The following is a 23,607-nucleotide window of genomic DNA, read 5'->3' on the forward strand; positions in this document are numbered from 1 at the left end:
TTCTCTACATAGACTCACCTTGCTGTCCAGATCAGAGGTGGATACTGACCCACTCTTCTCTACATAGACTCACCTTGCTGTCCAAATCAGACGTGGATACTGACCCACTCTTCTCTACATAGACTCACCTTGCTGTCCAAATCAGACGTGGATACTGACCCACTCTTCTCTACATAGACTCACCTTGCTGTCCAGATCAGACGTGGATACTGACCCACTCTTCTCTACATAGACTCACCTTGCTGTCCAAATCAGACGTGGATACTGACCCACTCTTCTCTACATAGACTCACTTTGCTGTCCAAATCAGACGTGGATACTGGCCCACTCTTCTCTACATAGACTCACCTTGCTGTCCAAATCAGACGTGGATACTGACCCACTCTTCTCTACTTAGACTCACCTTGCTGTCCAGATCAGACGTGGATACTGACCCACTCTTCTCTACTTTAAATGTCAGATTTCCCGAGGCATCAGACAATCTATGGAAACAAGATGTTGTCATACTTTGATAAAACAATGTGTAAATTTATATGATGGAGCAAGTGGCTTTATTTTTATTTCAACGCCCCTATCTTATAAAGTTCTTGAAGTAAATAATATTCCATTCAAACAAGAAGAAAACATTTTTAATAAAGAAAAAAAGTAAAACTTAGAGATGGGGGTAACAGGAAAACCTACTTCAAAGACATAATTTATTTCTAGATGTGTGCATGTCTTTCATATGGAGACTTAATTGTCATTTGTCTACCTCCAGAGGTAATCAAGAAAAGTCGAAAAAATGAAACATTCTGAATTCCTGATACATTTATGTGATGAAGATTTTCAACCTTTACATCAAGTCAGTCATTTCAGAATATTAGAATTTGTCTTTGATAAATATATATGATGGTATTTGAGCCCCAATACACTATATGCCCCTCAGCCAACCTGAAAAGTTCCACTGTCAAATCTTTTGGCTTCATGTTCTCTGCTTCATCTGGAACATCATCTTCCGTCAGGGCATGGTAAAACTCGTGCTGTAAAAGGGATAAGGGAATGGTAAAACTCATGCTGTAAAAGGGATAAAGGCAAGGTAAAACTCGTTCTGTAAAAGGGATAGGGGCATGGTAAAACTTGTGCTGTAAAAGGGATAGGGACATGGTAAAACTCGTCCTGGAAAAGGGATAAGGGCATGGTAAAACTCATCCTCGAAAAGGGATAAGGGCATGGTAAAACTCGTGCTGGAAAACGGATAAGGGCATGGTAAAACTCATCCTCAAAAAGGGATAAGGGCATGGTACAACTCATCCTCAAAAAGGGATAAGGGCATGGTAAAACTCGTCCTCGAAAAGGCATAAGATCATGGTAAAACATGTGCTGGAAAAGGGGTAAGGGCATAGTAAAACTCGTGCTGTAAAAGGGATAAAGGCATGGTAAAACTCGTGCTGGAAAAGGGATAAGGGCATGGTAAAACTCGTGCTGGAAAAGGGATAAGGGCATGGTAAAACTCGTCCTGGAAAAGGGATAAGGGCATGGTAAAAGGTGCTGGAAAAGGGTAAGGGCATGGTTAAACTCGTGGTGTAAAAGGGATAAGGGCATGGTAAAACTAGTCCTGGAAAAGGGATAAGGGCATGGTAAAACTCGTCCTCGAAAAGGGATAAGGGTATGGTAAAACTGGTGCTGGAAAAGGGATAAGGGCAAGTTAAAACTCGTCCTCAAAAAGGGATAAGGGCATGGTAAAACTCATCCTCAAAAAGGGATAAGGGCATGGTAAAACTCGTCCTCGAAAAGGGATAAGGGCATGGTAAAACATGTGCTGGAAAAGGGATAAGGGCATGGTAAAACTCGTGCTGTAAAAGGGATAAAGGCATGGTAAAACTCGTGCTGGAAAAGGGATAAGGACATGGTAAAACTCGTGCTGGAAAAGGGATAAGGGCATGGTAAAACTCGTCCTGGAAAGAGATAAGGGCATGGTAAAACTCGTGCTGGAAAAGGGATAAGGGCATGGTAAAACTCGTCCTGGAAAAGGGATAAGGGCATGGTAAAACTCGTCCTGGAAAAGGGATAAGGGCATGGTAAAATGTGCTGGAAAAGGGTAAGGGCATGGTAAAACTCGTGGTGTAAAAGGGATAAGGGCATGGTAAAACTAGTCCTGGAAAAGGGATAAGGGCATGGTAAAACTCGTGCTGTAAATGGGATAAGGGCATGGTAAAACTCGTACTGCAAAAGGGATAAAGGCATGGTAAAACTCATCCTCTAGAAGGGATAAGGGCATGATAAAACTCGTCCTCGAAAAGGGATAAGGGCATGGTAAAACATGTGCTGGAAAAGGGATAAGGGCATGGTAAAACTCGTGCTGTAAAAGGGATAAAGGCATGGTAAAACTCGTGCTGGAAAAGGGATAAGGTCATGGTAAAACTCGTGCTGGAAAAGGGATAAGGGCATAGTAAAACTCGTGCTGTAAAAGGGATAAAGGCATGGTAAAACTCGTGCTGGAAAAGGGATAAGGGCATGGTAAAACTCGTGCTGGAAAAGGGATAAGGGCATGGTAAAACTCGTCCTGGAAAAGGGATAAGGGCATGGTAAAACGTGCTGGAAAAGGGTAAGGGCATGGTAAAACTCGTGGTGTAAAATGGATAAGGGCATGGTAAAACTAGTCCTGGAAAAGGGATAAGGGCATGGTAAAACTCGTGCTGTAAATGGGATAAGGGCATGGTAAAACTCGTACTGTAAAAGGGATAAAGGCATGGTAAAACTCATCCTCTAGAAGGGATAAGGGCATGGTAAAACTCGTCCTCGAAAAGGGATAAGGGTATGGTAAAACTGGTGCTGGAAAAGGGATAAGGGCAAGGTAAAACTCATCCTCAAAAAGGGATAAGGGCATGGTAAAACTCGTCCTCGAAAAGGGATAAGGGCATGGTAAAACATGTGCTGGAAAAGGGATAAGGGCATGGTAAAACTCGTGCTGTAAAAGGGATAAAGGCATGGTAAAACTCGTGCTGGAAAAGGGATAAGGACATGGTAAAACTCGTGCTGGAAAAGGGATAAGGGCATGGTAAAACTCGTCCTGGAAAGAGATAAGGGCATGGTAAAACTCGTGCTGGAAAAGGGATAAGGGCATGGTAAAACTCGTGCTGTAAAAGGGATTTCCTCTATAAGCAACTTGTACTTGTCATAAAATAATATTAAAAACAGTCCAATCCAAAAGCAAATAAACAGAGTACCAAGAAATTTAAGATTATGCCTTCGTGCTTCTTTTTCAAAATTAATTGATTAGACACGATTTTGGTTTTTATTTTGCTGATCACATCTTGTGATTTGTTTTATAACTGTATACATGGAAACAAAATGTATACGTCATGGTGGAGCATAACCTTCTCTTGAAAGGATAATGCAAAACCCATACATTATATTATATACTCCTCCATAGCACCTGATCCCACCTCTGATGTTTTAGATGCCCTTGTTTGCTCTACTCATGTTTTGTATTGTTTTAATGGACTTTGATATTGAATTATGTTCATTATCTCCATATCCTTTATTAAACTAAAGAGTGTAAAACATGGTATCAGTTGACACAATAACTTAATACTTTTATAACAATTGAAAATTGGTTTTCCTGGGACTTTGCTGTAAGCATATTTTACTCTAAATGTAAGTATTTGCAATATATGGACATTTTCAAAGAACAAAAAGCATTCTGCTATATCACTAATGCAGCAATATTTCCATGCTAAAATAATTTAAATATTATGGGAAAGACATACATTGTTTAATAATGAACTCAGTATCACAAGGCCAGTATTTTATTAAGCCTTAGTTTGTAATTTATCTTTTATTTCCTCTTCTGTATTAAATGTAAAGGCCATAAAATGTATACAGACTGTATTCATAAATGTAAAGAAAAAGATTTGTCCCAAAAAGTAAAAGAGAAATTTATTTATGAGTCGCGTCAAGCGAAAAGGGACCTTCGTGACATAAACGTAATTACGTCACAATAGCGCTTCAAAAGATGTGACGTCTCGTCTGTGCTTTTGCCACTGAAAACAATTATACGATTAAGAAAAACAGAAATATGTTTGTATATAATACATTTTTTTTTAAAAGACACGCCTAAATGTCTTGAAAAAAAGTTCTATGTCGTCAAGTTATAAGTTTACAGGTATTTTTTTTTCCAAAATAATATAAAACTAATATTAAATATTTGATTGTTTATGAATGGTTTTATTCATAAGCTGTCAAAAATTTCATCAACAACTCAATGTACGTGTCTACCTCATGATCATTAAAGCCATATATGGCGTTTGTGTAATGAAAATTATTAGAACTAGAGGTACTGTGAGCGATGAGCTCACTAAATGATACCCCCCGCCTCCCATATGGTTATAACTGGTGAAAAAGTCCATGTTTTCCTGTGGCCGGGAAACCAAAAATATGTGTCGGATCAAAAAGTAAAATAGGAGGTGCACAATGGCAATATGTAATAAAGATTCTGTGAAAGTTTCATCAAATTTCATTCAGTGGTATGAGAGGAGTTGCGGATAAGAGATGGGTACCCCAAAGCGTAACAGACGGACGGACGGACAGACGGAAGGACAGACGGACAGACGGACGGACGGACGGACAGACGTACAGACGGACGGAATTACCGATTACTATATACCCTCCCGCTTTTCAAGCGGGGGGTATAATAATAAAATTATAAGTACTTATTATTAGTATCATTACTTTATATAAAGATAGAACTTTTCCCTAAAATACAAAATCTAAGTCAACTGCGTGATAAAGATATCACAATTTAATTTGGATTCTCGGCATTTTCTCCGACTCGGAAGAAAATACAAAAGATTTAAATAACACATTACAGAGAAGGTAAAATCGTGTTATTAGATGATACGAGCTGTTCTCCGTGTTCAGAATTGTATGAAACCTTTAATTTAAATGTATTAACTATATTTCTTTACTTAATTTTGTATTTTTCAAAAATATATTTTTTGATCAGTTACGCCATATATGGCTTTAAGATCTAAAAACAATCGTTTCTTTGGCTTTTCCGGCTGACCTCCAGTCTTTACAGATAAGCAAGTGGTCCCTTTGCAGCATTTATTTTAGGGTTTTTAAGTGTTTTTTTTTTATTCGGGGGGGGGGGGGGGCATGTAACACATTCCAGATTGTTTTTCCGTTAAACAGAAAGACCTGAGAATTGGCGACTTTGTGACCAAAGTTTGCTATCAGATATAAAATATTCGAATCGGTTCTCTGATTCTACCATAGTTGAATAGCACTTTGTCAATTCATATTAGGAAAAAAATATGAATGCAGAGAATAAGAAGCCTTGTCTGTAACTATGTTATAATTAATGAAGCGGCGAAAGCCATGCAAACTTCCGTATTATCTCATTAACAGTTTACACGTCACCTTTGTCGCAACACTCTGCATGACGCAATAAAATGAAAAGATAATAAACACTGGTCATTTTCAAAACTAATTTGTGGTCTTCTTTTCATTGTCTGAATTAAATACAATAAATCAAAACTAAACATGGTAACCTACGGAAGCCCATTTGTGCCACGTACGAAAAATATTTTATCTGGCGGCCGCCACTTATTATTTGGCGGCCGCCACTTGTATATCTGGCGGCCGCCACAAAATTATGTGGCGGTCGCCACTTATTATTTGGCGGCCGCCACTTATATATCTGGCAGCCGCCACTTAATATATGGCGGCCGCCACATAATTTATATGGCGGCCGCCAAATAGTTTTTCTGGCGGCCGCTATATAATATCTATCGGCCGCCACATATTTTTCTGGCGGCCGCTATATTATATCTGGCGGCCGCCACTTATAATTTGGCGGCCGCCAAATATTTATCTGGCGGCCGCCACTTATATATCTGGCGGCCGCTACATAATTTTTGGCGGCCGCCAGATAACACCTGGCTTCCATGGTCGCGTGCATGTTTTAATATGTGGTTTAAGAGGTGGATACATCGAAAAATTATAATAGCAACATCAATCAACCAAACTTGTAAGAGATTTATTATGAACCAACGACTCCAATCCACACTTCTAATAGATATGTTTTTGCATCGAGCAGATTATTATTTGTTTTGAATTATGCAAGTATTTGTAGAGTGTTTCGATTATTAAGAAGCCTTATCAGGTGTCACGGACCTAAATCATGGTGTTTGCTGTAAGCTATGATTGGTTGAGAATTAAATGAAGTTTTGCATTTTGAATTTCCAAGAATGGTGTTCCAATATTTCAGAATTCGTTTTTTATCATTTACTTTTTTATCAATAAGCAGCGGTTGTGTCAACTTCTATCTTCTTTACCCAATAACACTCACCTTTTGCAAAATAATTTATGTGGCGGCCGCCATATAAATTATGTGGCGGCCGCCAAATAATAAATGGCGGCCGCCAGATATATATGTGGCGGCCGCCAAATAATAAGTAGCGGCCGCCAGATATATATGTGGCGGCCGCCAGATAAAATATTTTTCATACGTGGCACCAACGGGCTTCCGTAGTAACCTGATGTTGTTAAAGTCGAAAATTAAAAGGGAAATAGGTCATTATTGAGTCAGACGTATGTAGGTCATTAGTTTTATTTTCTGATTACTAATTTTATATCAGGCAAAAAAAGTAGTTCCGGGCTATAAATATAAGCATATACTGAATAGATAATCTTACATACGTATGAAATATTGTAATTAAATAGTTTGATTATCCCCTCCCCCCCTTTTTAGGATGTGCTACGTTTTTATTACTAGGGAAAGGAAAGCTTTTCAAGGATTAATTCCGATTTTTTTTTAATTTCTTTATTCTCTCTTAATTTTTTAAAGTTATTTTTTTCGTTTCGATTCTGCTTGTTCATTTTTGTTTTTACGTATTCAATTTACCATTAATTTCTTTTTTACTTCGTCCATAACCACATTGAAAACACTGGTACATACACCATATCCCCACTCAACATATCCTTCTAAAAAACCCTTGCTCATATATTTGATCAATGAATGAATGAAGTACCGGATCATTGTATGGAAATTCACATCACATCCGTAAACTAAGGCGTAAAGTTTTCTAGATTTTTTTCAAACCTCGATAGTTCCGTATTAATTCTTTCTCAATTATAGATAATATTTGCAGAGTATCAGTTGCTTTCAATAACTGTCTGTTTATTGCATACGATTTTTTTTGTTTACATCAGGAATAAAAGAAATTTTGACATTTTTTCTTTAAAGAATTACCCACCCTATCGAATCCTGGCTTCAGTGTACAAAAAAGGAAAAGTTAGGATTTATTATAATTTTAACTATGTTTTGTGAATAATATCCTATAATCATCATTTATCTGTAACTTTTTATATATTAATTTTTTTTGGGGGGGGGGGTATGGCGTACACATATTACTCGGAGCTCCTCGGATGTATACCTGTTTGAATGGAGTATAGCGGAGAAAGCCGAGGATTACCGACTGTGCAAATTATGCATAACGAGATCTATCTACGTAAAATACAAAAAGCAAACTTTTACTTGCAAAAACATGCTGAGAAAAATTATTTTCATTAATGATACATGTACCGATGTTAGCATGTATATTGTTTGGATTTTCAGGGGTTGAGGCCCATTTCACCCCATCTACATGTAAACACATTGCCTTGTTCCCATAGACACTGAATACGAATTTAACTGATTATCTTATTTACATAATTGAACTGTGCATGAACTTTAATATTCAAATTATGTTTAAATTGTACATCTGTAATTTAGAATGTCATCGGGGACCCTTGACTTGGTCAATAAAATATTGCATGAAACAAGTAACGTACCAACTAGTGAATAGGTGGCACATATAAAAATAAAATACGTATGTTATCTATTTTGCTATGCTCTGAAAGTTGAATTTAATGTCTGAATTGATTGTGTTGCATCAATCCTAGATTTATATGTAATCTAGGCATTTTTATTGGTATTTTCAAATTTTAGTGCAGAACAAATTACATTCCTTATTTTTTTTAAATATTAGGTTAAAAAAACACGTTTTTCTTTTTACATTTTACTACACAATATATACCTTTATCAAATTGTTCAACTGCAAGCAGCAAAGTAACGTGTCTTTGTTCAAAGCCCAATGTTCCGGGCTAACTTTCGAAGAAGACCCCCCCCCCCTCTCCTGTTTCCCCAATGTACAAAAATTTTATCTCTTTCACTGTTAATAGTATTAATACAATTATTGATATAATGTTGTGAATTGGTATACTTAATTTCATTTTAGCATCGTTAAATCATTTTCAAAAAGGCAAGTAGCATCGTTGGGGGGGGGGGGTAAAAAACGTTTATTCTATTTAGAATTTGGAGATTTTCCACAATTCAATAATGTTTTCAATTGTAATAAAATAAAGAGAAATCGTTTTTGAAAGAAGTGTGAAATAATTGAAAGGCAAATAATTACAATGCCTGAAAGTTTCACCCCAACCACCCCCTAAATTTAGGTCAGGGAAGTACCATAAAAATATATATGTAGGAACTGCCTAAAGGTTAGTTTTTATGGAGGTGGGTTTGCTAATTATACCAAAAAGATATTAATAATAATCCCTTGACCATTAAAACCTTACTACATTTTCTTTTTAATCCCCTTTCGAGCAATTGTAAATACTCGGTCAATTCCGTGAACAATAAATTATAAATAACTTCCCTTAGAAAATGGCCGTGTTGTTACGAATGCCTTGCAAGGTGATTTCAGAGTAGGAGCTTTTTTGGGGTTTTTATGGTCAGCGGTCTGTCCCTGGTCAAGGATCCATTCAAATACAAATTTCCAGTGATGAAAGCATGCATGGTTATGTTGATTATGTAGATTAAAAAAGGGGAGAGATGATGTCATTGAATATGATAAATAAATGTTGATGATGTAGATTAAAAAGGGTGAGATGATGTCGTTGAATATACTCCTTGAAAGTTTAGTGCTTATTTTATTATTTCAATATAAATGTACATTTAAATGATAATTTTTTCAACAACCTTTAAATTATCACTATTTTTACAATTTATACGATCATAAAAATACTAAAATTTGGAGAAATATATTTAAAAAAAAAACTTTAAAAGACGTGTATAGAAAAAAAATCTAACTAATACAAAAGGGGGATTTAGTTATCACGTTGCACGTTCCAATTATCAATGACGTTATGTGACGTTATTCAACGTTTTACAGCGTTATCCTGTTGGCATTGCATTGTTTTCATTTGGAGTTTTAATTAGAATTTAGAAGGTATATAATAAAATGTTTGGTACCAAATTGTTCAGAAAAACTAGCTCTTTAAGAAACGGCGAAAAACCGATTTTCGAAAATTTGGTCACGAAGGTCCCTTTTCGCTTGACGCAACTCATATTTAGAATTCTAACCTGAAAAAAAATTTGGACCCACTTTGTGTCGGATTGTATATTTTCTTCTTTTCGAAAAAACAAACTCATCAATTTGCCATTTCGATTCAAAATAGCCAAATTTTTAGCAAGCTTGAATATACATTGATAGGCAAGTATGCAGTCATTTTTAGATATGTTTATCCATGATATGAAGATTTTTCCTATATCCTCTTATATATTTGGAATTTCAAAACACTTTTTTAATCTTTTCATGGCCTAGTAGTAATTTAGAAATTCCCTTTATAAATAAAGCTTCCCGCATAAGCTTAAGGCTTTAAAGTCATAACCTGCATTACAACCTGTACTGGGCTAATAATCAAATAGTGGGATAAATAGAGTAATAAATAAACTACCTGGTATATGAATAAATAATAAGTTGCATACAGATACACACTTCTTAATTAGTATTAATCATAAACAGGTGCAAACTGTAAACATTATTAAAAACATTAAGGACATCAATACATGTTAGTATGTTAATAAGTGCTGAGCCACTATACCACTACACAAGCGTCCAAGCTGTGAACTAGCGACGCAATCCTCCGGTTATTTCTCTATTCTCATGTCCCGGGTGTGAACTAACGGTACAATCCCCCGATTATTTCACTATACTCATGTCCCGGGTGTCAACTAACGATACAATCCCCCGATTATTTCTCTATACTCACGCACCAGGTGTGAACTAACGATACAATCCCCCGATTATTTCTCTATACTCATGTACCGGGTGTCAACTAACGATACAATCCCCGGTTATTTCACTATACTCATGTCCCGGGTGTGAACTAACGATACAATCCCCCGATTATTTCTCTATACTCATGTACCGGGTGTCAACTAACGATACAAACTCCCGGTAATTTCACTATACTCATGTCCCGGGTGTGAACTAACGATACAATCCCCCGGTTATTTCTCTATACTCACGCACCGGGTGTAAACTAGCGATACAATCCCCCGATTATTTCTCTATACTCATGTCCCTGGTGTAAACTAGCGATAAAATATCCCGATTATTTCTCTATACTCACGTCCCAGGTGTGAACTAACGGTACAATCCCCCGGTAATTTTACTATACTCATGTCCCGGGTGTGAACTAACGATACAATCCCCCGATTATTTCTCTATACTCATGTACCGGGTGTCAACTAACGATACAATCCCCGGTTATTTCACTATACTCATGTCCCGGGTGTGAACTAACGATACAATCCCCCGATTATTTCTCTATACTCATGTACCGGGTGTCAACTAACGATACAATCCCCGGTTATTTCACTATACTCATGTCCCGGGTGTAAACTAGCGATACAATCCCCCGGTTATTTCTCTATACTCATGTACCGGGTGTCAACTAACGATACAATCCCCGGTTATTTCACTATACTCATGTACCGGGTGTCAACTAACGATACAATCCCCGGTTATTTCACTATACTCATGTCCCGGGTGTAAACTAGCGATACAATCCCCCGGTTATTTCTCTATACTCATGTCCCAGGTGTGAACTAACGGTACAATCCCTCGGTTATTTCTTTATACTCACGCACCGGGTGTGAACTAACGATACAATCCCCCGATTATTTCTCTATACTCATGTCCCGGGTGTCAACTATACAATACCCCCAATTATTTCATTATACTTATTAATACAATCCCCCGTTTATTTCTCTACACTCAAGTCCCGGGTGTAAACTAGCTATACAATTATTAGATTTTAAAGCGTGGCTATTCGTTTGACAAATAATGTTAGCACGCTGTCACCAAGTTATTACATATATTTTATTTCATATACTTATTTAAATGAAAACCATACTCACATTTGTAAACTTATTTCTTATTCGATTATTTGAATTAAGTGAGAATGATTCTTATATTTTGTAAAGGCTTTTGTCGAACACTTCTGAAATCTTATTCCTCATTGGTGTATTTTCTAAATCAATTCAATCCACTTGCGCAGAAGATCTAGGTGTTTATACTCATTTTTGATTGCAATTACTTGTCCCGCCAGCCAGACACATACCAAAGCCGTTTATTGTTGTTGAATAAACTAAAGATTTAAAAGTAAAGTGTTCTGCTCTGTTACAGCACCTTGTATTCAGTGGACCTCAAAATAACTTCAAATCAACAGAGATTCTTAATTCGACCAATTTTGTTTTTACCAAGTATTTTTTTTTTACAAAGAGACTATACCAATTTCTTATGGGAATTCATCTCAAAATAACTGATTTTTCAAATAAAGAAAGTTCATTGTAAGTGAGTTCGAGTATAGAAGAAATGCCTTTAACTTAAAGAAATGACTCTCCACGCCTTCATATTATTACATGTAACGAAATCTGCAAACGTGAAGCATCATAATTCAAAACTCTTTACTTTAAATGTGAACCGCCGAAACCCCAAATAAAATTTTAAATTCAAGTCGTAGGATTTAAATTTCAGAACTTGTTTTCTGAATTCAGGGCTAAATAACGGCAGCATTCAACAAAATCATTGGTAAAGAACGGCATATGTAGTTTTTATCAGATAGCTGTATTGTTTTGCTCTGGGTTTTAAATAAAGATTGGACCAAAGCGAACTTTTAACAATAATCATAAAATAGCACTGAACTTTTTGGAGCTAGACTAAAACTCAGTGATTAAATATCTCTGTTATGTCTGTGAGATTTCTGTGTATTGTTCATTATTGTCATTAATGAAGAAGCGGTAACTGCAACTCTAACAATTCTTGAAGAAAACAAAGGAGCCATTGTCAAAAAAAAGGTAAAGATAACTCCTTAAAATTTAGATGCAAATATTAGAGCGTAAATATTAAACAAATTTTGCTTCGTAACTTAGATTTATCTAGTTCATGAATATGGATTGAATGTTTTTGGCATTTTTAACAAATATTTCGTTTTAAACGGAAAGGTTTCGATGACAAATAGTAATTATTCCACAAATTGTATAAAAATTCAGGAAACTGAAACATCGCCAATTGAAATCAATCTAAAGGTATTTTTGAAAAATTCAAAAACTTCGAATTGATTATGTTGAAAAAAGTCGTAACTGATGCAGTTAGATCAGAGTTACATTTTGAAGTCGGGAAGAGGTTGATTGTGTATGTAAATCAGTCGCGACTAATATTCCTGGAAATATCGAAACTATTTTTTTTTCTTTCGAACAAATCCAATGACTCCCAATTTTTATATAGGTTAATAGATCCACTTTAAAAAGACCAAACGTCAATGATAAAAAATAGGAAATTTAAAGTAAAGAATGCTATATTTTCATCCCTCTTTTAATTGATTCACAAATATTATGAAGCTCATGGAGACAAAAAAGTTAAAAATAAATATGTTTGATTTTTTAAATTTCCTATCCCGTAGTTTGTATTGGATAAGCACAATCAGTAGAATACATATTGTGACATTTCAGCTAAATTTTTTAATAACAGGTTTTACTTGAAAGTTGGCACACATTTGTTTTGAAAGCAACAAGAATTTCATTTTCTTGTGTACTTCTCCGGGCATTACTCAAGCAAAGCTGCTATATTTCCATTCATACAAAATACAAATTTCTTCTATATTTATATTTTATGAAAATAATCTCATCCAAACATGATTGACAAAATAAAGCCAGCAGGTATTAAACAAAATAATATAGAAAGTTGAATAATCACAATCATTGAGTAAAAAAATTCTATTTCTAACTGAAAAATCAAGAAAGCCAGGCACCATAAAAATCTCGTTATTTGCAATATTTTAACTGCTTATATTTACTACACGTACTAAAGTAGCCCTGATGAATAATGATTATAAGTTATAAAGAATCAGCCAATTTGAGCATTGCTAAAATGAACTTTTGTACGTAGTCAACCATTTAGGAATGTTTCTATCTGAATCATTTCAAACTGATATTGCTTCTTCAAATGTGCAATTAATTTGTATTTGTGTAATTCAATTCTCCATAGAACATGGTTCCACTTATGATCTTTAAGAGATACGTTTTTACTCTACTACAAATTTATACCGTAATTGGACTTTTGAGCTGTAATATTGTTTGTTATCTCTATATATTTCATTTAAAGATCTTTTGCCAATGGAGGTTCATATAGCTTGATATTTTTAGTTATGGCTGTTAGAATTCAATGTAGCTTTTTTTCGTGCTTTTCAATGCTGGATGTCTTAAATAGTCATTGATGCTTGTAAAAACTATTGACAGCTAGCATGGCAAATGATTTGAATGATTTAAAGGTAGTTCTCAATACAAGCAATCGACGCATCTGTATATTCTATATTTTTTTTATTTTTATGTTTTGCTGCACTACGATGACAACCGTTTGAAAAACTATTAATATTTTTATTGTCCTTTAGAATACAGGCCTATTACATGTACCAAGCTTGGGGTACATGTAATGCTAATTGTAATGGTAATGCATTGCAATGCATTACATGCTAATTGTAATGGTAATGCATTGCAATGCATTACATGATCTCAAAGTAATGCTAGTAATGTGTAATGCCCAAAAATTTGCATTACATGTAATGGTAATGTAATGCATTACTTCATAAAATCCAGTGTAATGCTGGCATTACATAGCATTGCACAGCATTATTTTGTAAGACAAGTACCTATTTTAAGAAATTGAAATGGACTTGGATGATGGATTTTTTATTAAGGTTATTTATTTATTTATTTATTTATTCTCTTATGGCAAATGATGCTATTGAATAAAAATGTTAAGTTACCTATTTAGATAACAATTCTATATCTATTTAAATACACCTTTTATTCTGTTGAAAGAAGACCTACCTTACAATCAAGTTTTCAAATTTATTTCAGATAAGAATTATATAAAATAGTTTTTAAAGATTTTCTAACAAGATCACATATTAGATACACTTATTAATGTACACTATAAACTGATAATTGGTTCCTTTTGAGTAGCTAGAGTGTCATCACAACACACTAGGTCTCTGGTTTATGTAACAACTAAAACAATGCATTGTTTGAAGAAGTGCCCCAAATTACCAGTCCTTTTCTCCAGACTGTGTTTATAAAAATATTAATTATGCTGATCGATTTACCTTGTACTGACCATGAAAAAGTCATTGTACCAAAGAAAATAGAAGCCATGTAGGTATTCCCTGCTTCACTCTGATTCACAGATCAAAATGTACACCCTGTCTTCTTTTTCAAAAAGTTTGTCAATGCATTTTTTATAGGTTACTAATCGAAATAGCCTATATGCTTTATTATACATAAGATATTTAAGGCAGGGGTTAACAGTGGTTAAAGTGCCCAAAAAGTTATATTACTTCATGACTTCAATAGTTACACAAAAATGGATATTTTACATGTGTTATAAAACTGACAATTCAGAACTTTGAACTTTCGGTGATTGTAAGTTAGTGACGTTGTAATTATATACAAAAACTTGAAATCAAATTTGAGTTATCATTTATCATGTATAGTTTTGAAGGGGACGGATGCATACTTATGACAATAAAATATTGCAAAATATTGTAAAAATTCTATTTTTAATACCCCCAAAAGTAATGTAATGGTAATGTATTACTTTACTTAAGTAATGGTAATGTAATGCATTACTTTAAGAAAAAAGTGTAATGGTAATGGTAATTTAATGCCCAAATTGTTGAAGTAATGGTAATGGTAATGCATTACTTTCAATGTAATTCGCCCCAAGCCTGAGTCATGTGCTACGCTTAAGAGCAATTTTAAGGGGAGAGAGAGAGAGGGAGAGAGAGAGAGAGAGAGAGAGAGAAAGAGAGAGAGAGAGAGAGAGAGAGAGAGAGGGAAAGAAATGAAAAGAGATACATTTGATGCTTAGTGTCTAAAACATAACTTAAACTTTATAGAGTTAAATCAAAAGGTCTTAAGGAAATACTGTTACAGTCTATATAATTGTTCTTTTTATGATGTTTTCAGATGATATTTGTGGTAAATTTTTATTTTTCTTCCATAAAAGAGTTCAAGCAATGGTATAAAGAGACCCATGTCGAAAGATGTTTCATATTTTATTGTCGGCCCTGTAAACAAACTAATTTACTGTTATATTAAATTAAAGGTTTTTCATACAAATTATTTGTATATCATTATATTCTCGCTGACTTGTTTATCATAACCCCCTTAAACTGTGAGAGGGTTTATATAGTTATCGGGATATCTGTCTGTCTGTACGTTTGTCCGTCCTTCTATTACGCTTTGTTGTACACTCTCTTATCTGCAACTCCTCTTATACCACTGAATGAAATTCGCTGAAACTTTCACTGAATCTTTGTTACAAAGTGCCATTGTGCACCTTGTAATTTACTTTTTGATAGGAGTCCTATTTAGGGTTCCTTATAGGAAGGCATTGACACTGGTGACTATATTTTTATTATCATATTAAGGTCATACGCAACGTAGTTAGAACATTTTTGTTTTTTTTCCCTGGAGTTGAAGAATTCCTCTAAATGAAGGACCTGTGTGCAATACTTTAATTTAGTTTATACTCTTCTAAAACATATTTGATGGGAAAAAAATCTAAATCTGGAATTTATGTTTTGTAATTTTTCTATATTTTTCTTTGAATAATGCAAAAAATTTTATAATTTGATATCTTCCAAAAACACTGGTAATGCATGCTGAGTTTTTGTCTATGAACATCTGATGGCACTAGATTCTTAAATTAGGAATAGCTTAAAAAGTTAACAGTTGGTAAGGTACGTTGCATATGTCCTTAAAGGGTACCACTCTTTAGACATCTTTTTTATTACATGGTGCCATTACACACCCCCTATTTTATATTTTGATCTTATCTCGGTTTCCTACAGCAAAACATGGTCATTGTCACTGTCATATAGAAAGTGGAGTATCGTTTAGTGGGCTCACAGTACTTCAAATAGAATTTAAATGAACCATATCATCACCAAAAAAAAAAATTCACGAGGCGTTTGAGACGTTGACAGCAAATACGTATTCCTCCATGATATCCGATCTCACTCTTAATTTGCTTTACTCAAAACATGATTTGTACAAAGCGACTTTTATTTATTATGTTTCATCAATAAAGATCAATTTAAAGTTCACGATTTGGTCAAGGTCTAAAGGACAGAATGTTGTAGTTTTTTTTTAAAACTGCGATAAGGCTGTGCTATTGGTACATGCATGTATTGTGTAATTGTAATTTGATAGCACAATGAGTTTGAAAGTCTGGTGTTTAGCACTGATGAATTTCAAACAATATATTCAGTCAAAATAAATGATAATTTCAAAGATTGCAGTGTACTAACGGGTATATATCAGAAGGGTATAATATCTAAAAAATATTAAGGAACTAAATTATTATGTATTTTGTACATATGTTTCCTAGCGTGTTTTAAAATATAAAGAATCTGTAGATGCAACCCAATTCAAACTGACAGGAATCCAAGGCTGTTAGTAGTTGCAATTTCTCTATTTTTTTTCTCTTTTCTTTTAAGAATCGATACCTAGACTACTACAAAATATTCCTGTTACTAGTAAAGGGTGGATAAATGATGTACATGTAACATAATGAGAGATACATTCAGATTATTTGAAATTGATGTTGTTTATAAGACCATTTTGTATGCATTAGCCAGACTGGTTGAAATTTATATCACGCAGTTGACCAACTTCCGGGATTCAATGTCGAAAGACCATATGTTGTACCTAATAAATGAATAGTCAGATATTTTGAATCATGGAAGCATTTTGAAGATGATATCAAATAAAAACGCGCCATCAAAGGAATTTACAAAATTTTGATGATTGTTTAATTAATATCACCTTGAATTTTACATTGAAGTCTATGGGCAGTGCATATTTATACGAAATATTGTAAAAAAAAATTTGAATTTCAAATAAATCTCTCGGTGAAAATATGCATTAACTCACTCTTTATTAAATATGAAATAAAATGAATTATTTACCATAAACATTTTGAGAAATTAAAATTTCTTCTTCTTTTCACCAAGGGCAGATATATCTATGGAAAATTTTACGGCTTGAAAATTAAGGGTGTTTCTCTGTAAATTAGCCAAATTATTGTCATTGTTGAGATACATTAATCGTTAGAAACGAAAAGGTGTTGATAATAATTAGTGATTAGTCCATAACTCGTTAAAAAAATTGGGGGAAACTTGGCTAATTCAAACAAATCTACTGGTATTTTTTAAAAAAAATTACAGATTCAAATTGATCATTTAAAAAAAATCCTCGCTGATGCAATCCGACGAAGAGTTACAGTTTTTAGTCTGGGAGAGGTTGACTGTGTATGTAAATCAGGTGTGGATTATATTCCCTGAAATATCGAAACTTAGTTCTTGATTTCTCTTGGTTTCGAACAATTCCAGTTACTCCCAATCTTTATATAGGTTGTGTATCTTGATAGTAAAACTTTAAAAAGATAAAACATCAATGATTAAACAATAGGAAATTTAAAGTAAAGAAAGTAATATCCTCATCACTCTTTTCTGATTAATCCACAATATAATGGTGCCCATAAAACATTTGAAATTAATACATAATTTAGCATATAATAATATAAATTCGTATGTAATTTGATATTAAACATTGTTTGATTTATTTTAAAATCGTTTCTGGTAGTTTGATAGTAATAAATGAAATCGTTACAACTAATATTTTAGCATTTCAAATGATTAAAAAAAATAGGTTTCCTGATCAGTTGGCATAAATATATTTAAAATGCATCAAGAATTTTATTTTCATGTGCACGTCATAAGTTCTTATTACATATTGGCATTGTGCACCTTTAAATTTACAATTTTGACCCGACATATATTTTTCAAATAGATGTTGTTTCTTCCATTGCAATTATATGTAAATTTGTCTTTAGGTTATTCAATTTTCTTTATGTAAGTAACATTATTTTATTTTCTCCATAGTACGTGGTTCCACCTCTGATGTTTTAGAGATCCGTTTTTGCTCTACTGCAAATTCATATCGTGGACTTTTGAGCTTAAATATTGTATGTTATCTCCTTGTATTTCATTTTAAAAATCTTTTTCTTTAGGGAATCGTATAGCTTGATATTTTGCGTTATGAGTGTAGAAATTCAATTCAACTTGTACTACAAGCTTTTCAATCTTAGATGTTTTAAATAATCATTGATGCTTGTAAAAACCATTGACAAAAAACCTTTTAAATGATTTAAATGTATTTCTCAATACAGGCAATCGTCGCATTTTTATAGTCTATAGTTCTGATATTTTTATTAGCATTTTTATAGTCTATAGGTCTAATATTTTTATGTTTTGATGGACTACGATGACATAATTTTGCAAAACTATTAATATTTTTACTGTCCTTTGAAAGGCAGGCCAAATATTACGCTTAAGAGCGACTGTGAGTGTTAAAAGCATAACTTAACATAGTTAAATCAAAAGGGAATGATTAGAATAAAGAGTTAATCTGTTTAAAATATTTCTAATCAAAACAAAATCCTCGTTTTTCACAAAATAGTTTCATATTCAGATGTTTGTCAGTGCTTACTTGCCTTTATTTAGTGCAGAAAGGTCAATGTTTATGACATAGGAGTACGAAAATAAAAGAAAACGTCATATTTCTCGTTTGTTTTATCATAAAAGTATACTTTTCCTTTGTTAAAATAAGGAGATGATTCATTTCTTTCAAAAATATAAATTAAAACATTTTCACACAAAGACTTTTTAACCTATTATGCATGTCGGATTTGTAAAAATACGAAAATAATATCGGGGGTGATAGTTATATTGTGATCGTTTATAATTCTTAATGCGAGATGAATTACAATGATTTTGTCTTCCTTTTAAAAGCACAAGTCATATAAATTAAATACCTGTTGGTTTCCAATGTGATTTGACATTTTTGCTTCTTTTTAGCGTAATATTTGGGGTAGAACAAAAATGTCTGAAAATAATCTATTTTTTGCATTTCACACTGTTTTTGCAGGTGCTCCTGTGTAAAAATAAGCATATAAAGGTATTGTTGTTAATACCTAAAAATCAAGACCAAGTAGTCAGGAAAGAAATGTCAAAGTTTTGAAAATTTCACACAAAGAATTTTCGGACATAGGTCCCCTGTGACAACGCACTTTGAAAAAATTACTCACTTTAATACTTTTTTTTTCAAAGTGCGTTAAAATTGGGACAAAATCAACGCACTTTGAAAAACTTTTTTCAAACTGCGTTAAATTTAGGACCAACTCAATGCACTTTGAAAAATATTTTCAAAGTGCGTTAAGAGTTTACATCAATATTTTTTTTACAATGGAGACACTAAACGCACTTTGAAAAAAATATGTAAAAAAAAACAACGAATTTCTGAATTCAGATTCAAGTAATTGAAAGCTTTGATTGTTATTCATATATCGAAAAACTTATTCATTGATATACTACCGTTGGGCAGAAGACGGGTAAAAGATCTCTTAGCCAAGTGTAAAAGGTCTAAAGATAACATTTAAAGTTTAAATGAGGTATCATTGTTTTGTAAATTTACTTTTTACATTTATGTATTCATTCTTAATCTTATCCTTAGACCTTAGAATGTAACACATAAGTTTTAAAACACCCCCCTTCCGACCATTCAATTAAAACGTGCTAGTCCGCCAAGTACAACAAAAGCAGCCCGAATTCTAACATGCATTAAGATTATCAATGTCTTAATCTGAGCGAAATTAATATTCTTGTCCTTTTTTAAATGCCTGTTTTTCAGATACTGAGGTCGAATTTTCTCTAATTTGGTGTAGTGTAGTAACCCTTGGACTTCCGGTCAAGGAACTGTCATTCAAGCTTTTGAAACACATGAGCCCAAAAGTCGTTATGTAGTGTATATTTGCATCTGTAGCTCTCCCTTTTCTTTATTTTGAGAATTTCCAACCTTACTGTCCAAAATGCGTGCTTTCAGTTACTTTGAGGAAATACAAGCATCACATCCGGAAAAGAAAGAACGCTATTTTTCCGGAATTTTAGTACAAGACTTATGATTAACAAGTACAAAACCTTGAAAACCTAAAATATTGTCAATAATTTTATTAGAAATTCTAATTGTTTATTTCTGTTCAGGGGGCTAAAAATCAACTTCCGGTAATGGAATGAAAATCATTCAACCGTTAGCTAACTGATTTGGCAAAGTAAAAGAAGTCCTAACTTTTTTGGTACATAGTTATATCCCGTACATATTTTTCACCCCTTAAATTAGGGTGTTACGTTTCTATTGACGGTGAGTATATATATGAAAAATACACAAATTAAGCATATACAGTGAAAAAGAAGGTAAGTGATAAAGAGAAACAAAGATGAGGTTTTCCAACAATCGGTGGTAATTTTCCCCCAAACATAAATCCATATATAAAAAACTATACATATTGCTAAATTTCAGTTATAGCTATACCTTTGGTTAAGAAATCCATGTCATCAGATAGAAAACATTGTATTGCTAAAACCTATATCAAAACATTTAAACTACGATTATATCTAATATCAAAACAACATATCAAAAGTTTTTTTTAACTCAAAAACTGTCATCTCTGGGTGTCAAATATTTATCAATGGATTACATAAGCCTCGGCCTTTGTCTTCGGGTAACTAGGCGCTGAGAGCCATCCTGGTCTGTCTGTCATGTTTTCCTTCATGGCAATCATCAACATAACAACATGTAAGATCTAGTTTTGTTTTAAGGAAAAGAAATAAAAATTGGATAAAATACACAGTTACATTAATTAATAAAAGCTTGTTTGGGACAAATGTAGATCAAGATGCGTCGTTTGTCCATATTGATCATAAACTTTATCATAAACATAAAGTAGTTCTGCTTACATGGGCAAAAGTCATTGCATTCTTTCTCTCAGCAACAGAAGTTTCCAATCCAATCCATACGTAGACAGCTTTCTTGGTGTCGACAATATACACATTCTAATGTTAAGTAAGTCAACAGAAATATATTTATCTCATTGTTACACTTATCCATATTATGGTGAGTTTTAAGCAAGTCTGACCTAAGACAGATCTGCAAGTCTCGATGTTTGATGTCAAGTTCCCAGTAGAAAATATTTTTAACAGCAGTCTTCAGTGTTCACTCACCTTACTGTCCTGATCAGACGTGGATACTGACCCACTCTTCTCTAAATAGACTGACCTTACTGTCCAAATCAGACATGAATACTGACCCACTCTTTTCTACATAGACTCACCTTACTGTCCAGATCAGATGTGACTTCTGACACACTCTTCTGTATACAGACTCACCTTACTGTCCAGATCAGATGTGGATACTGACACACTCTTTTCTACATAGACATATTATACCCCAGCTTCAAAAGTGGGATGGTATATAGTAATCGGTATTTCCTCCCGTCTGTACGTCCGTCCGACCGTCTTTCCGTCTGTCCGTCTGCCTGTTACGCTTTATCTATTATCCGCAACTCCTCTTATACTACTGAGTGAAATTTAATGACACTTTCACAGAATCTTTATTACATGTACATATTACAATTGTGCACCTCCTATTTTACTTTTTTATTTGACACGTATTTTAAGTTTCCCATAGCAAAACATGGACATTGCCATTATGTTTACCTATGACGTCACATAGAAGCTTCAGGATAACACTTGATAGGACGAGTTATTCCTTTTTACACATTACCGTAAAACAATATAAAGCAACACATGGATAATATGGGAGGCGGGGGTATCATTTAGTGAGCTCTTTGCTCACAGTACATCTAGTTATACTTTGAGCCATTAAAATTGTGAGGGAGAAAACGTCTTAATAAACCTTAGTCCTTATAAAGTTCTTATGTTAATCATATTCCCTTCAATCAACAAGGAAAAAAAATGAGTAAAATGTATAAATATGTTACAGACACTATGGAACAGACGTAAACGCGTTAAAAAGACATTTGTAATTACTAGTATTTTCTACATTTTCTGTTTTTCTAGAATGGGTGCAAGTTTTTTAATGGAAATTTAATGTCAACATTTATCAAGTATGCATGAGATTAAATCTATCGGTCTGGAGCTACAGTATCTAGGAATGTATCAAGGAAAATATCGACAAAATCCATAAAAAATTATTCTGAACAACTATGCAAGTGAGTTAAGGCTACATATGGAGGTTTCTATGCAAAATATCTAATTAAATTTCATAATTGCTCTACCTAAAGCACAGAAAATGTTAAGACTTATTTTCTTATACATTCTTGGTACCAACGACATCAACCTCTACTACACAAGTTTAAAGAAACATAAAAAAATCGCTTTGGCGCAAGGGCATACCTTACTTTGTTTAATAGAAACAAGATATAAAATGACGCAGAATATTCCAAGGATTTATATTCCAATTGGTAACCTTAATAATGTATACCAAATGTATTGGTAGAATTTTATAATCACTGATGATGAACTTTCATACTTTACATGTGTATATTATAATATTAATATGGTGTAATTTAGCAGATAAAAATTTATGCAGAGATAATGCAAGTAGAAAAGGTTAACTTACATTCTGTTTTGTCACTGACAGAAGTAAAAATAGACAAATAAATATGAAAAAAAAACATGTCTGCTCGAACCAAAAACTTTTCGAGTCCAGTGCACTGACAATGTAGCCCTACTTACTGAGCTATCATGCTATACATTGGCAAATGATTTTAAAAAGACAAAGAAGCACCACATTCACAAATCTGGATTTTTTTGGGGGAAAGTTCATTTTTCGTGGTCTATGGGTCTACTCTCCATTTTTTGAAAAAGTGTATTCGTTTCTTTGAATAAGAATACACATAAAACGTTACAAAATCATGGAGAGAAGTCCAAGCGAGAGAAAATAATTAGAAAAACGTGTTTATCAAAAATGTACCATTTTGTAAAAAATATCACATCTGGCCTATTTTCAAGTTATTTTTTTTTCTTTAGCAAATCAAAGCTCAATTTCGGGAAAATATTTTCTTTTACTGTTGCACAGGAACCCGATAAGTAAAGAGAAATGTTAAAATTTCATATGACATGTCGATACTTAACTTTTCAATTACGCCCAGATTCCTGCTGAATGCCAGTCAAAAGCGCCCTCGTTCTTTGTGCAATATTCGTACTAACCCTAACAAAAAAAACTATAGTTAACTATAGTTAACTATAGTTTAATATAGTAAATCAACGTGTCAAAGTTTTTGTCAAAGTTTTTCAAAGTGTCAAAGTTTTCGC

At 33.6% G+C, this 23,607-nt stretch overlaps 1 long non-coding RNA gene across 1 annotated transcript; it reads right to left on the reverse strand.

Annotated features, from left to right (window-relative positions):
• Nucleotides 1-258: 258 nt before the first annotated feature.
• On the reverse strand, nt 259-10,355 carry LOC134234046 (uncharacterized). The gene is made up of 3 exons (XR_009985107.1): nt 10,337-10,355; nt 931-1,019; nt 259-482 (listed from the first exon to the last, which is right to left on the reverse strand). It is a non-coding gene; the product is annotated as an uncharacterized LOC134234046 (long non-coding RNA).
• Between the last annotated feature and the right edge of the window lie 13,252 nt (nt 10,356-23,607).

Source organism: Saccostrea cucullata, unplaced genomic scaffold, assembly GCF_032062105.1.
Source record: "Saccostrea cucullata isolate Sc308-1 unplaced genomic scaffold, CSIRO_AGI_Scuc_v1 ctg11146, whole genome shotgun sequence".
NCBI lineage: Eukaryota > Metazoa > Mollusca > Bivalvia > Ostreida > Ostreidae > Saccostrea > Saccostrea cuccullata.